The sequence below is a fragment of the Ranitomeya imitator genome, chromosome 1, assembly GCF_032444005.1.
Source record: "Ranitomeya imitator isolate aRanImi1 chromosome 1, aRanImi1.pri, whole genome shotgun sequence".
Taxonomy (NCBI): Eukaryota; Metazoa; Chordata; class Amphibia; order Anura; family Dendrobatidae; genus Ranitomeya; species Ranitomeya imitator.
Window position 1 is genome coordinate 820,087,143 of NC_091282.1, and position 15,197 is coordinate 820,102,339.

General features: G+C 46.9%; 1 protein-coding gene across 2 annotated transcripts in view; it reads right to left on the reverse strand.

The window, feature by feature from the left end:
* Nucleotides 1-8,603, reverse strand: part of GNG7 (G protein subunit gamma 7) — a 65,908-nt gene extending 57,305 nt beyond the window's left edge. Inside the window, exon 1 of one of the 2 annotated variants that reach the window (XM_069740129.1) lies at nucleotides 8,493-8,603. The gene's annotated coding sequence lies outside the window, so the exon portion shown is untranslated. Of the gene's footprint in view, nucleotides 1-8,419 lie in introns of both variants that reach the window. The other variant, XM_069740138.1, reaches the window with a different exon arrangement.
* Between the last annotated feature and the right edge of the window lie 6,594 nt (nucleotides 8,604-15,197).

Below are 15,197 nucleotides of genomic sequence, written 5' to 3' on the forward strand. Positions count from 1 at the left end.
ACGGCTAGCTCTCTAGACAGTCACCTGCAGTTGTGATTCACAAGTAACTTATCAATCGGTGGGGGTCTAATCACAGAGACCCATAGTGAGGGAAGTCAGAGACCATATAATACAGATAACGATCACATTGCAATGCTCAGACCAGCCAGACTCTCCTGCCTCGAGAATGACTGCATGCATTTCAATGGAGAGACCAGGAGAGCGGCCACCCAGTCCATGCACTGCAATGTGATTGTCAGTGTTGAACAGTTATCTGCCTGCGCCCTAATCAGCAAATTGGGGAACTTTTATCCTCAGCAGAATGGAGAACTTCACATGCTCAAACACCACTCCATTTATCCCCTGTGGGGCTGACACCCACCAATCAATAAGGTAGGGATAATTTATTTCACTGATAACCCTCTAAATGCTGACACCAGCATATAAATCAGAAGAATGCATCCGATTTTTTTTTATCGGAAAGCACTCTTAACAATATTAGTCAATGGTGAATTGCTGATACACAATTGTTTTTCACTGACAGATTCTGAGTAGGGTTGAGCGACTTTTACTTTTTTAGGGTCGAGTCGGGTTTCGCGAAACCCGACTATCTCTAAAGTGGAGTCGAGTGAAATCGGCCGATTATGGCGAAAAGTCGGGGATCGACCGAAACACGAAACCCAATGCAAAGTCAATGGGAATTTTTTTTTTTTTTCTCTCTCTCTCTCCCCTCCGTCCCTGAACAGAAAAGCTGGTGTTACACATTGCAAATCGCTACTGCGCACAATCGACAAGATGACGATAGGCGTCCACGCCCCTAAGACCTATGTCATCACTCTGCCCACGCTCCTTCATTGGCTGAAAAAATGGCGCCAAGCGCGTCATACGAAACGCGACTTTGGCGCGAAAGTCGCGTACCGCATGGCCGACCCCACACAGGGATCGGGTCGGGTTTCATGAAACCTGACTTTGCCAAAAGTCGGCGACTTTTGAAAATGAACGATCCGTTTCGCTCAACCCTAATTCTGAGCTTTTATCGTGTTTGTGACTATGCATATTTTTGCTGATACTAAAACACAGCATTTTAACGAACCAACAAAGTGGATGGGAGATACAGAAATCTCCTTCTGCCCACTGTGCTTTTACGCTATGTAAAGTCACCTGCGGTGCGCTTCTCAAATCCGCAGCATGTCAGTTTTCTGTGCACAATTTCCCCATAGACTGGCATTAAATTAACTCAGTGACCGGGCCAAATTTTTTTAATCTGTCAGTGTCACTTTATACGGTAATAACTCCAGAACGCTTTAACAGTGGTCTTTGATTTTGAGACTGTTTTTTCGTGACACGTTGTACTGTACGTGAATAGTAAATGTGTCAATAAAGTGCATTTATAAAAATATCAGAAATGTGTAAAATAATTCTAAAAATTAGCAATTTTCAAACTTTGAATGATTATCCCTTTAGTCCAGACAGTCACACTGAATAAAATAGTCATTAAATAACATTTCGCTCATGATTGCTTTACATCAGCATCATTTTTAAAATATCCTTATATTTTGTTAGGATGCTAGAAGGTTTAAAACTGTAGCAGCAATTTTTCCTTTTTTCAAGGAAATTTACAAAACTTACTTTTTTAGGCCTTTTTCACACATCTGTGTTTCCGGTACGTGCGGTTACAGCTTTTACACGTACTGGAGACACGTATACACGTAGACCCATTCAACTGAATGGGTCTGTGCATGTCAGTGTGTTTCCACAGACCGTGTTCCCCACATGTAGACATGTCTGCTTCTTATTGTCAGCACGGGCGGCAAAACGTCCCGCACACGGAGAACACACATTGATGTCATCTGTGTGACACACGTCGGCACCGAGGGAAGAAGCGCTACAGTAAGCGATGTTACTTGGCGGCAGGTGCTGAAGACGGCTCTCATCATTCTCCCCTGCTCTGTCGGCGATCAGCGCCAGCAGAGGAGAATGATGACAGCAGGTGGGGGCTTTTGGGACTATTACTCCCATCAACCTACACTTGCTGCCGCTAAGAACAGTGACAGCAGGAGCGGAGGATGGGGGTATTCCTCACCTGCCGCCTGAGATATAACTAAATAAATGAAAAACCCAGCGTGGGTTACCCCTATTTTCTATAACCAACAATAGAGGGGTCCCCATGCTGTTTTTTTAAATTTAAATAAACAATAAAAAAAGGGCATGGGGTCCCCCCCCTTATTTTTGACAACCAGCCTTGCTAAAGCTCACAGCTGAGCGCTGGTATTCTCAGGCTGGTAAGGGTCCATTGATATAGGCCCCCCCAGCTGAAAAATGTCAGCCCACCGATGCCCAGAAAAGGCGCTTTGTCCGGCTCTTCCCACTTGCCCTGTAGCAGTGGCAAGTGGGGGTCATATTAGTGGGGTTGATGTCACCTTTGTATTGTCAGGTGACATCAAGCCTCCGAGTTAGTAATGGAGAGGCATCTATATTATTAAAAAATACATGGTATTGCTGCATTGATAAAAGTCCAATCAAAATATAAAATAAATTACTCCCTCCCTTTGATGTGGGATCCGGCGCTGAGCCCACATCTTTCCCGGCACATTTCAGCTGTTTTGAACTGCTGACATGTGCCTCTAACAGCCGTGAGTGGAATCGCAATCCACCTGCACCTGTTAAGCTGTTAAATGCCGCTGTCAATCTTTGACGGCGGCATTTAACTCACGCCGGAAATCCAGCCCATCGGTGACCCCGTCACGTGATCGAGGATCACCAATGTTTTTCGCTCTTTCTTTCCAGATCCATAACTATTAGTGATACTCGTTACTCGAGATTTCCCAAGCACGCTCGGGTGACCTCCGAGTATTTTTAGTGCTCGTAGATTTAGTTTTCCTCACCTCAGCTGAATGATTTACATCTCTTAGCCAGCTTGATTACCTGTGGGGATTCCCTAGCAACTAGGCAACCCCCACATGTACTTATGCTGGCTAACAGATGTAAATCATTCAGCTGCGGCAATGAAAACTAAATCTCAGAGCACTAAAAAATACTCGGGAAATCTCAAGTAACGAGTATATTCGCTCATCACTAATAACTATTTTATTTTTCCGTCAATATGGCCATGTGAGGGCTTGTTTTTTTGCGGGATGAGTTGTACTTTTGAACAACACCACTGGTGGTTTTACCATGTGATGTACTCATTCCAGTTTTTGTTTTTTACAGTGTTCACTAAATGCTAAAATTGACCAGCCATTATGATTTTTCAGGTCATTACGAGTTCATAGACACCAAACATGTCTAGGTTATTTTTTATTAAAATGGTGAAAAAAAAAATTCTTAAATAAATTAAGTCATTTTCAGAGACCCATAGTGATTGGGTGGGGCATATTTTTTGCATGCTAAGCTGATGTTTTTAATTATATGATTTTGGTGTGGATATCATCTTTTGCTTGCCAATTTTTGCATTTTAATGCAATGTTGCGGAGACCAAAAAACTTAATTCTGCCGTTTTGACTTTTTCGGTACGTCGTTTATCGATCCGATTAATTCTTTTTATAGCTTAATAGATCAGGCGATTCTGAATGCGGCAATACCAAATATGTATTTTTTATTTTTTGTTTTATTTTGAATGGGGCGAATTGGGGGTGATTTGAACTTTTTTTTTTTTTCATTTTTACTTTTCACTTGCTTCAATAGTTTCCATGGAAGACTAGAAGCTGCGATAATCCGATCACCTCTGGTACACACAGGCAATGATCAGATCGCCTGTGTGTAGCAGAAATGCTCACTTGCTATATAGCAATCTGGCTATGACAACCATAGAGGTCTGCTGGAGACCTCTGGTTGTCATGCCAACACATTGGTGACCAGCTATGTGACTGGGTCACTGATGGGCGATATTAGTGACGCGCTTCCGGCGCAATCACATTAAATGCCGCTGTCAGAGATTGACAGCGGCATTTAACAGGTTAACAGCTGCTAGTGAAATCGCAATTCCACCCGCAGCTGTTAGGGGCACACGTCAGCTGTTCAAAACAGCTGACATGTGCCAGGAAAGATGTGGGTTCAGCGCTGGAGTCCACATCAAAGGGAGGGACATGACACTGTACATATACAGCACATGTCACAAAGGGGTTAAATAGTGGGAAAAATGTGCCATATTTTCATGGCCTGTCCAGGAACTTACAGATGGCACATCTAACATTTGCACAGGGAACTGGTACTGATCCCTGAATATAGACATGTGCATGTGGGTAAAAATGCAAGTTTCCACAAGTACATTTTTTATGCCACTATTTACCACTGAAAGAAAGACTCAAATCAAAGCTTTTATCTTAAAGGGAACCTGTCACCCCGTTTTTGAAAGATGAGATATAAATAGTGTGAAATAGGGGCAGAGCTGGGCTTTACATTAGTGTCCTTTTGGTGCCTTTATTCCCCCGGGATGCTGCTGAAATACCTTTGTGAAGTGTCCGTTTTGTCCTGTCAGTCAAGTTGGTCAGGTCGAATGGGCGTTGTAAAATAGCGGTTCCTCCCCCTGATTCTCGGCTTGTCTTTCGTAAACGCGATCTGTGAATAGCACAGATCGCGCTTTTTCTTAGCGCCTGCGCAGTGAATTTGCCTCCGGCGCCTGCGCATTATGTTTTGCCCATCTGTGGGCAAAGCATAATTGACATCATTGCGCATGCGCGGGCCTTCACTTTAGCCGGGGTGCCCCGGAAGTTGTCATATCGGCAAAGTGTTATTCTGGATGCCGTATCTCATCCCACACTGCGAGCGTAAGGCAGGCGAGCGATCTTGGCACAAAACTTACGCTCGCAGTGTGGGATGAGATACGGCATCCAGAATAACACTTTGCCGATATGACAACTTCCGGGGCACCCCGGCTAAAGTGAAGGCCCGCGCATGCGCAATGATGTCAATTATGCTTTGCCCACAGATTGCCGGAGGCAAATTCACTGCGCAAGCGCTAAACATAACGCCAACGGCGGAACTAAACTTCGCAGGGAATTGCATGAGGTGGGGGAGGAACCGCTATTTTACAACGCCCATTCGACCTGACCAACTTGACTGACAGGACAAAACGGACACTTCACAAAGGTATTTCAGCAGCATCCCGGGGGAATAAAGGCACCAAAAGGACACTAATGTAAAGCCCAGCTCTGCCCCTATTTCACACTATTTATATCTCATCTTTCAAAAACGGGGTGACAGGTTCCCTTTAATATATCGCAACCATCATATTATACAGCACTGTGTGCTTACAATTGTGCATATTGCCTTTCTACCCAGCTAATTCTTCTCTATTCTATGTAGAATTAGGAAGTTTATTTTCCCTGTATTTATCATTCCTCTCTTCAACTCCTGACCCAGCTGCTCCCTCCCCCAGCAATTGACTTTTGCAGTAACTCATGACTCATGCAGGGAAAAGAGACTTCCTGTTTCTCCATAAGGCTCTATGCACACGTTGCGGATTTGACTGTGGAATTTTCTGTGCACATACCCTAAGGCTATGTGCACACGTTGCGGATTAGGCTTAGGAATTTCTGGTGCGGATTCTGCCTCTCCTGGCAGAAAACGCACCTGCGGATTTGTTGTGTTTTTTGGGCGGTTCCGCAGCGTTTTTTGTGCGTTTTTGCTGCAGTTTTCTTGCGGATTTGCTGCGTTTTTTAACCCTGCGGTTTTCTATAATGGTACGGGTACAAAAACGCTGCAGATTCACAAAAAAGAAGTGACATGCTACTTCTTTTAAACCGCAGCGGATTTTCCGCAAAATGTGCACAGCATTTTTTTTTCTCATTGATTTACATTGTACTGTAAATCAATTGCGAATCTGCAGCGTTTCTGCACCTCATAAAACGCTGCGGATCCGCAGAGAATCCGCAACATGTGCACATACCCTAAGGCTATGTGCACACGTCAGGATTCCTTGTAGAAATTTCCTGAACAAAACCAGACATTTTCTGCAAGAAATCCGAATGCGTTTTTCTCCGGAGGTTCCCAATGCAATAATATAGTGGGAAATCCACAAAAGTAATGAACATGCTGCGTTTTTTACCGGGGATGGAATGATAGAACAGCCAGGAGTAAAGGTACCGTCACACTCAGCAACTTTCCAACGATCACGACCAGTGATACGACCTGGCCGTGATCGTTGGAAAGTCCTTATGTGGTCGCTGGAGGGGCACATTTTATAAGCGTTTATTTCAGCGTGTGCAGGGAGCATAACTAAAAGAGCCACCTTGTCAGAATGCAGCATTTGTGCTGCACAAGGTGGCTCTTTTAGGCTACTTTCACACTAGCGTCGTACAACGCATGTCGCAATGCGTAGCTTTGCAGAAAAAATGCATCCTGTTGTCTGCAGGATGCGTTTTTCTCCATAGGCTTGTATTAGCGACGCATTGCCACACGTCGAAACCGTTGTGCGACGGTTGCGTCGTGTTGTGGCGGACCATCGGCACCAAAAAACGTTGCATGTAACGTTTTTTTGTGCGTCGTGTCCGCCATTTCCGATCGTGCATGTGCGGCCGGAACTCCGCCCCCTCCTCCCCGCAGCTCACAATGGGGCAGCGGATGCGTTGTAAAACTGCATCCGCTGCCCCCGTTGTGCTGCGCTTTCACAGCATGCATCGGTACGTCGCCACGACGCATTGCGTCGTACGACGCTAGTGTGAAAGTAGCCTTAGTTACAAACGCCTGGGTGGGGGGGGGGGGGACAGGTTCCCTTTAATGTATGTATTTTCTAGTTGAGGCTGGAAGCAAGATGTAAGAAATGTTGTGGGGCAGGGCCGTGTATGTATATACTGGCTAGCTTCACACTTGTGTTTGGCTGGTCTGTGTATGGCTGCGTACATCCTCTGTTAAGCTCCGCCTACGTCCTGCGCTTCCCTGCGTACCTATCTTTAACATTGGGCACGCACGGACATGCCTTGTATGCGGATGCGTCCGTATGCGGCGTTTTGACGTGCCCGCCAACCGCACGGGAACGCAACTTTTTGCTTAACGGAGGATGTACGCAGCCATACGCAGACCAGCCAAATGTAAGTGTGAAACCATACGAAGTGCGAATGTACTGTGCCAGCACTAACATGTGGGCTGCAGAAAGTGTACATGCCATAAAGCTATACGTATGGCTACGTTCACACTAGCGTTGTGCGCCGCTGCGTCGGCGACGCGACACACAACGCACCGAAAAACGCATGCAAACGCACGCAAAAACGCTGCGTTTTTCGACGCGTGCGTCGTTTTTTGACGAAAATCGGACGCAAGAAAAATGCAACTTGTTGCGTTTTCTTGGTCCGACGCTAGCGTCAAAAAAGACGCACGTGTCGGAAAATGCAACAAGCAAAAATGCATGCGTCCCCCATGTTAAACATAGGGGCGCATGACGCGTGCGTCGCCCGACGCTAGTGCGACGCACACTAGCCGAACGCTAGTGTGAACGTAGCCTATAATACACACACTGCAAAGAACACTAACAGCACAGATTGTGCATGAAAACACAACTACATGCATTTTTTTTTTCAGGTTCTTCATACAAGGAAAACTTAACAGGAAACTCCGTATTTGAAGCAGTTTTTCACTTCGGTTGTGGAGCAGTAACGCCTGGCTGAGTCTTATGTCTGTACTGCTTCCCTGGGTACGAGCTGTGCGCCAATGACGCCAGGCCACATACACCCAGCTTACTGCGCAACACTGAGCAAGGAATAGAGCCGGAGTGACTGAGGCTTCCGATATACTCCTTCATTTACATAAAACGACATGCACATATTAACAGTTTGGGGTTTAAAGTGTATACAGCCCGTGATGGATGGAGAGGTCTCCAGACCCAGATATGACAGCCCTATATGTAATGTATTTTACAAACTCACTTGGCCGGGGGTCTCCTGACCGCCTTGTATATTCATTTAAGCATATGTGTGACAGAGGTCAGGAGATCCGCAGCCAGTCCGCATCACAGTACACGGACATCTGACGGAAAGGCCACAGGATTCACTGTGCTCCTGTTAGAGGGCTAAAGAGTGTGACAGTCATTTTGGTACATCATCTCCACACTTCCTAGTCCACATTACACCTAACTGGGGGAATAGATCAGCGGTGTCAGCCATGGATGTGAATATCAGCCAGCCTCAGTGGGGTTAATCCACATGTGGCATTTCTGGGCAGAGCCCAGCACTCCTGCTGGCCCGGGTCCTCTAGGCACATGCACGCTCAGCAGAGCCGAGGGTGCAGATACAGGGGAGGACCCGCTGCCAGCTGTGTAACGTGCCTGCTTGCCGTAGGGTGGCGCCATACACAGCCCTCAGGGGCCTGACGGTGGCCCCGCTCTGACAGACACCGAGAAGGCTATATTGCTGCCACACCGGTGAGGGCGAAGCAGCACCTCACGGGCACAGCAAGGCCCCACAGCTCTCCCGTGCACACGGACACCGAACTGCGGCACCGGGCTCACCGTGCAATGCTAGACACAGGGTGAGCAATTCCGGGTCCCCTCCACCCTCCTTCCTAGTCACATGACCTCTCACCCGCGGGCTCCGGGCGCAGCATCAGCCGCCTCTTCTATCCGCGATGAGCGCAAGAGGCGGGGCCGTGAACGCGCGATGCGAGGGCACTGCGCATGCCCGGGGATACGTGCGCGAGCGCGCGGCAGTTCTACCGAGGGGGGTTCCTAAGGAGGACGTGGCAGAGTACAGTGCTGTGGTGTTAGAGCTGCATGCACTGTGTGCGCACAGAGGGTTCTGCCAGTGCTCGGCCTGCATGGTGACTGCACTGATCCTCTGTGTAAGGCTAGGTTCACATTGCGTTAATGGGTTAACGCTAACGGACTGCGTTGCACGGCGAAAATGTCGCAATTAACGCCGTGCAACGGGTCCGTTAGCACACCCATTGACAGCAATGTTATTTTTAGCTGAAGCGCATCGCTAGCGCATGCCATTTTCGGCACGCGCTAGTGATGTGCCGTTCTTTTGTGACGGACTTCGGACGCTGCTTTCAGCGTCCGAGGCCCGTTCCTCGCTAGCACAGATCGGGGATCTGCGCTAGCGGGGAGGGTGAACGCCGACCCTATAGAAGCATTGCGTTAGCGCAATCCGCTAGCGCTATGCGCTTAACGGATTGCCCTAACGCAATGTGAACCTAGCCTAATACAGTATCTGTATCAGACTGCGCTCACATCAGCGTCTAAAGTGCGATGTGAGGAAACCGCGCTCTGCACTCGCCACAGTCAGTGAGGCCGCGCTCATCCGCAAGTTTTTCCTCACCTGGGATTGGGGGGAGGAGCATTCTGGGTACGGGCGCGTGACACAGCCGAGACTCACCAATGCAAGTCAGTGGGTGCGAGAAAAATCACACGGACATGCGAGTGCTGAGGGATTTATACTCGCCCATCTCATAGGAAACCTGATATTTCATCAGCCGAGTACAGTAACTTCACACCCAAACTGTCAGCATACAATAAAGATAGAATAAAAGAACCCCATAGTATTCTTAACCAGCTGAGGGAAAGCTGACAGCTGAGGGCTGGTGTTTATAGCCTGGGAAAGGGTAATGTCCATGGAGCTTCCCAGGCTATTAATATCAGCTCAGCCTTTACAGGCTATTAAAGGGAACCTGTCCGCAGGATTGTGCACAGTAATCTACACACAGTGTGAGGTCAGCGCTGTTATACTGATTAATATGATACCTTGCTGATGAAATCCGTCTTGTGATTGTTGTTTAACCCCTTCATCCCGAAGCCTAAGCCTGTTTGCACCTTCCTTACCAAGCCAATTTTTACAATTCTGACCACTGTCACTTTATGAGGTCATAACTCTGGAACGCTTCAACGGATCCCACTGATTCTGAGATTATTTTCTCGTGACATATTGTACTTTATGATAGTGATAACATTGCTTTGATATGACTTGTGTTTATTTGTGAAAAAAAAAAAATTCGAAAATTTTGAAATAGATTGATAAATAGATTGATAGGATAGATAGAATGAATAGATAGATTGATAAAATGAATAGAATAGATACATTACCTGCAGTAATTAGTGATGAGCGAATATACTTGTTACTCGAGATTTCCCGAGCATGCTCGGGGGTCCTCCGAGTATTTTTTAATGCTCGGAGATTTCATTTTTCTTGCCGCAGCTGAATGATTTACATCTGTTAGCCAGCATAAGTACATGTGGGGGTTGCCTGGTTGCTAGGGAATCCCCACATATACTCAGCCTGGCTAACAGATGTAAATCATTCAGCTGCGGCAAAAAAAACTAAATCTCAGAGCAGTCATAAATATTCAGAGTATAGACATAATGATGAATGACGTCGTGGAGATCAAAACATCCAACACCGCAGAGACACCATCACGTGTTTCTCAACGCAGTGATCAAGAACACTGCCCCCATCCCTTATGGGAAATATGCAACTGCATGTAGAAAAGCTGCGGAGACACCATCACGTGTTTCTCAACGCAAGCAATAAATAGCCAGGTCTTTCACCGGGAAGGAACAACCACGGGAAGGGCAGCATCCAAAAAGGAAAACCACCTATGCCAAAACATGCTATCCATCCACAGACAGCAGTTTCGGGGTATTTGCCCCTCATCAGTGTGGAGTAGGAAACTGGCTATTAGGAGCTGTGCCTAGTAAAAGGACTATGAACATAAGGATGAATGACCTCGGGGAGATCAAAAGATCCAACACCGCGGAGACACCATCACGTGTTTCTCAACGCAGTGATCCAGAACACTATATATAGTTTATAGTCCTTTTACTAGGCACTGCTCCTAATAGCCAGTTTCTTACTCCACACTGATGAGGGGCAAATAGCCCGAAACAGCTGTCTGTGGATGGATACCATGTTTTGGCATAGGTGGTTTTCCTTTTTGGATGCTGCCCTTCCCGTGGTTGTTCCTTCCTGGTGAAAGACCTGGCTATTTATTGCTTGGGTTGAGAAACATGTGATGGTGTCTCCGTGGCTTTTCTACATGCATTTGCATATTTCCCATAAGGGATTGGAGCAGTGTTCTGGATCACTGCGTTGAGAAACACGTGATGGTGTCTCCGCAGTGTTGGATGTTTTGATCTCCCCGAGGTCATTCATCCTTATGTTTATAGTCCTTTTACTAGGCACTGCTCCTAATAGCCAGTCTCCTACTCCACACTGATGAGAGGCAAATACCCCGAAACAGCTGTCTGTGGATGGATACCATGTTTTGGCATAGGTGGTTTTCCTTTTTGGATGCTGCCCTTCCCGTGGTTGTTCCTTCCCGGTGAAAGACCTGGCTATTTATTGCTTGCGTTGAGAAACATGTGATGGTGTCCCAGTGGCTTTTCTACATAAATACTCAGAGGACCCCCAAGCATGCTCGAGAAATCTCGAGTAACGAGTATATTCACTCATCACTAGCGGTAACCTCTTACCTGGCATTTTCCCTCTGGTCAGACTGTGAGGGAGCGCAGGCTCGGTGACATCACCGATCATTACTTAGCCTGCGCCCGCTCCGTCTCATTCATTCCCCAGTCGCTTACAGCTGGGAGCGGTCGCATTAGCAGCACTCCCGGTTGTAAGCTTTATCTGCCCCAGATACTGCGTGGGACACTCGATATATTGGACTACGATGATCAGGGAGTATACTTTTGCTTTTTTATTTTTATTACAGATGATCGATGTCTTTGCTTTGGAATGGCAGAACAATAAAAAGATGGCAAAACTGTGTGGTGTTTTATTTCATTAAAAGACTTTTTTCTGCATGTGTGTGTTTATTTAACCCTTTAATTACTGTAAGATTAGTAATGGATAGGTGTCCTATTGATGCCTCTCCATTACTAAGCCGACTTAATGTCACCTTTCAATAGGAAGGTGACATTAACCCCTCATTACCCCGCTTGCCACCGCTACAGGGCAAGTGGGAAGAGCCAGGCAAAGTGCCAGAATAGGTGCATCTAATTGATGCGCCTTTCCTGGGCAGCTGCGCGCTGCTATTTTTAGGCTGGGGGGCCTATGTCAATGGCCCCTTACCAGCCTGAGAATACCAGCCCCCAGCTGTGCGCTTTAGCAAGGCTGGTTGTCAAAAATGCGGGGACTCCACACCGTTTTTTTAAATTATTTAACTATTTTTTTTTTAAAGTGTGAGGACCCCTCTGTTCTTGATAACTAGCCTTGCTGACAGCTGTGGGTTGCAGCCCCCAGCTGTGAGTTTTGTCTGGCTGGTTAACAAAAATAGGGGGGAACCCATGCCGTTTTTTTTTATTCAATTTATTTATAGCGCAGGAGCGGCAGATGAAAACTCCCATCCGCCGCTCCTGCTCTCACTGTAATTAGCGTTAACAGGTGTCGGATGAAGGGTTTAGTAGTCCCAACAGCTGACACCAATGATTGGAGGTGAAGTTTATACCTCCGATCACAGCTGAGCGCTCCCGCTTCAGACAGCATGGGAAGCGCAGCACTCTGACTGGCGGGGAGGATTTCTCCGCCAATCAGAAGTGGTGTTTGCTTCACTGTCATGCATATGACAGTATGTCAAACACTGTAATGTCGGACCCCCCAGTCACTTGGTTTGGGTCCGCTCTGCTGGATGACAGGCTGCATGGACCCATCATGCAGCCTGCCATCTAGATGTAGCGGAGCCGAGTGTAACGTCACATCCGGCTCTCCTGGACTTTTCTGCAGCAAATACGCTGCAAGAAAAGTCAACCTGCGTATTTGCAGCATTTTTTCACCACTCATTCAAGTCAGTGGGTGGAAAACGCTGAAAGAAGTGACATGCTCTATGTCCACAAAACACGGCAAAGCACCAAATACTGATCACACAAAAACAATGTGTGTGTATGAGATTTCTGAAATCTCATAGGCTTTGCTGGAACTGTAAAAAGCAGCTGAAAATTAGCATAAAAACCCAGCAAAAATGCCCTGTGTGAACTTACCCTTAAGGCCCCTTCACATTAAGCGACGCTTCACATTAAGCGACGCTGCAGCGATACCGACAACAATCCGGATCGCTGCAGCGTCGCTGTTTGGTCGCTGGAGAGCTGTCACACAGACCGCTCTCCAGCGACCAACGATGCCGGTAACCAGGGTAAACATCGGGTAACTAAGCGCAGGGCCGCGCTTAGTAACCCGATGTTTACCCTGGTTACCATCCTAAAAGTAAAAAAAAACAAACAGTACATACTTACCTACCGCTGTCTGTCCTCCAGCGCTGTGCTCTGCACTCCTCCTGTACTAGCTGTGAGCACAGCGGCCGGAAAGCAGAGCGGTGACGTCACCGCTCTGCTTTCCGGCTGACCGACGCTCACAGCCAGTACAGGAGGAGTGCAGAGCACAGCGCCGGGGACAGACAGCGGTAGGTAAGTATGTACTGTTTGTTTTTTTTACTTTTAGGATGGTAACCAGGGTAAACATCGGGTTACTAAGCGCGGCCCTGCGCTTAGTTTCCCGATGTTTACCCTGGTTACCAGTGAAGACATCGCTGGATCGGTGTCACACACGACGATCCAGCGATGTCAGCAGGAGTCCAGCGACGAAATAAAGTTCTGGACTTTATTCAGCGACCAACGATCTCCCAGCAGGGGCCTGATCGTTGGTCGCTGTCAAACATAACGATTTCATTAACGATATCGTTGCTACGTCACAAAAAGCAACGATATCGTTAACAATATCGTTATGTGTGAAGGTACCTTTAGTGTCAGGAGGAGGAACTGAAAAGTTGTTGTCGGTCCCAGAGATACCTAACAGCACAGAAGCAGCACAAGCTAAGGCTGTATTTGAGGTTTCTACAGGATTGCCAGCTCTTGGCTGAAGTGAAGTTTATGTCATTCAGCACAACTAGTAGTAAAGCTAGGTTCTCAATGCGTTAATAGCAGCCCGTTCAACACATGCGTTAACGGGCTGCTGTTAAAGCAAGTGCCGACTTGTCATACCGCTAGCGCAGATAGAGCTAGCAGATGCTCTATCTGCGCTAGCATTGACGGACCCGGAAATGCTGCAGCCCGCGTCCCAGGGTCCGTCACTCAATGACGGCACATCATTAGCGCACGCCCATTGTGGGCGTGCGCTAGCGATGCGTCCGACATAGGGCATAATGGCGGCGTTAACAGACTGCGTTATGCCGCGGTGTAACATAGTCCGTCTAAAACGCCGTGTGAACCTGGCCTAACACTGGTACAAAGGCTGGTGAGTGAATCCTCTTGGAACAGAAACTGCAGAAAAACTACTCAGTTTGCCGTGTAGGAACCACATTCACAAGCTAATTATTACAAGCGTGTTTGATAAACTGTGGCCGGCACCAACAGGTCCAAATATAAAGTTGTTTAAGAGATTTTCAGCTGCCTGAAATCAACTGGATAAAACCAAATTTTGGGCTGGTTTCAACTGAGCTACAGTAAGTCCACTTAAGGAGTGTCTAGATGAATTTTACACCAATGAGCTTGCACAATACCATCCATGAGCTGATTACAAGGAATCATTAACATTGGCACTCCTGTTCCTTGGTTTGATGGTGTAGACGTACACATCAATACTCCATGCACCTACTGTCAGGCCTGATGGATGGCCAAAGGGATATACGCTATGAAGATTTTCATGTTTTGTCTCCAATTTTGTTTAACTTTGACAGAGATAAAAAAAATCTTTGCCAATTTTTCACTTTTACTGTCCGCTTATACTTGAAGGCTTGATCCCTCTGTCAGATCCCAGCTAAAACTCTGCAAAATGACTTGACAACACTGCAAGAACTCTTAGCATACAAAGGAATCAACGCGCCTGTTGTTGAGGCAGCAATAAAAACTTTCAGCAGACACCTGTGGTACCTCAGTGAGATTATGGTGGGTCTGGCTTTTTTTTTTAACAATGAGGTTCCAGCCATAGAAAAGGTTGAGATGATCCTGGCTCTGCAGAAAGAAGACAACCATGTATGCTCAACTCGTGTGAAGCTTGCTGACGACCTTGGGTCACACAAGAAGCTTCATCACTTCATGCCGTCACTTCATGTTGTCCAACACAAAAAACCTTTTTGTTGTGCTGGAAATAAACCAAGATTTTCTTCATCAAGATCCTTGTCTGTGGCAAACGAATGCAAGTTACATGTATGGGCAATATGAAAATCACCTTTGGGAGCAGGGATATTTAGGGCCCCAGTCCTAGGGATGGTTCATGGCCCCTTTCTCGAATCATGAACAGTCACAGCATGACAGATGCCTTGCTGCGTGCAAAGCATGATGAAATCTGAAGATTACCAAAGGATTT